The sequence below is a fragment of the Zea mays genome, chromosome 9 (assembly GCF_902167145.1).
Source record: "Zea mays cultivar B73 chromosome 9, Zm-B73-REFERENCE-NAM-5.0, whole genome shotgun sequence".
Lineage (NCBI taxonomy): Eukaryota > Viridiplantae > Streptophyta > Magnoliopsida > Poales > Poaceae > Zea > Zea mays.
In genome coordinates, this window is record NC_050104.1 from 116125670 (window position 1) to 116127394 (window position 1725).

A 1725-nucleotide genomic window follows, 5' to 3' on the forward strand; every position below is an offset into this window, starting at 1 on the left:
CGCGCAACCGGCGCGTGCCCCAATGCCCCGTCGGCTGTCCGTTTCTTTGGTAGTACGTCCAAAGATTTTTCTCTCTCGGGGAACTGGGATACGCCCGCAGAGGTGGTGTGGTGCCGTGTGCAGCAGGCCTTCATGTGCCGGGCTCCTGCCGACGTGTGAACCAATGACAAACAAATACGGTCCTCTGCACGTACGTAGTTGTATGACCCTGCCGTCGATCCATGGACCGAACCCGATCCTCCTGAGGTCATTTCTGCCGAGCCTGCGCGCTGGAGAAGGCTACCGTCCGCCTACTGCCACACCACCGTACCAGTGTCGCTGCCAACCGTGCACTATGCCCGACGTGACCACCAAAAAAAAAAGGAGTCAGGACTCAGGACGTAGTACGGGGGTGGTCGACGATCCTCGCAGCGCAGGCCTTTCCCCCTTCAGCCTCGCCAAACGCCGCAAAGAGCGGCCGCGCGAGCGCCTCCGTGTCAGAGGCCTGTCGCGTGCTGCGTCCATGCATGCATGAGATGAGCCCATGACAACATGAGTGACCGGGCCATGTGGGATGCGCCCCCCACCACGACTCCGGCCGGCGCTGGTGGATGGCCCTTTGGTCCCGCGCAAACGCCCCAGCCCCACCACCGGCTGGGCGCGCGCCTGAGCACGTTTCGTGCCGGCAATGGCGCTGCACCGTCGCGGCATGCATCCACATGGACGACGAGGCCGTGCCATACGGAAGTACTGCTGGAGTGCGCACTGTGCAGTAGCCAGTAGGCAGCAGGTCGCTGGAAGCCTGGAACTGATGTGATTCTGATGGCGCCGGTGGCCGCCCTAGCTTATTGGTCTTCCCGGCCGGACTGGGCGCCGGCACGGGCACGCAACCGTTCTGTGTTTGCGTGTCCGAGAACGGCAAGTTGGAAACTGTCGTCTCTCACTCAGAGAGACTGAACAAACAGATCTCTCGGGCGCGCCGCGGCCAACCATGCTTGCCTCCCGCATGGCATGCCCGGTTCCTGACTTCCAGTACCGTGTCGACCGACCGGTGCATCATGCATGCATATGCATGCACGCAAACGAGACCAATCTTGTCATCTGCCGGTGGTCCGCTTGCATGTATTGCATTGCATGCATATGGCGATGCAGATTGCCATGTACGGGGAGGGATAGGATGGAGAGGAGTAGTAGCCAGAGCGAGGACGGTTGCTAGCTCCGGCGGCCCTTGAATTAATATTCCATATCCGTGTCGCTGCGAACGAAAAAACTAAAATAAAATAAAACAGCGCGAGCTGGTTTAGGGCATGTTTGTTTACCTCAATGGATTATATAATCTGGATTATTTTTGGAGGATTATATAATCTGGATTATATAATTTGGGTTATATAATCTGAGTAGTCCTGTTTGTTTACCCAGATTATCTGGCGTGTTTCTGTTGGGCGACGGGCTTCTCTGATCCGATAGGCGCAAAAACAATTCGGTAGATTATAATGGCAATGATGGGTAATTTCTAGGAAACTTGAAAGGGTAGTGGGGAAGTGGGAAAAAAATAATCTGAAATAAGCACCTCCTCACTTGCTTATGGATTATCATAATCCAAGGGGTTAGATTATATAATCTGGACAAATAAGCTAGACTGTTTGTTTGCCTTTTAGGATTATTTAATCCAGATTATATAATCTGGGGGTAAACAAACAGGCCCTTAATCATTGTACCAGACGCGTATATGTCGTGAATCGGTTG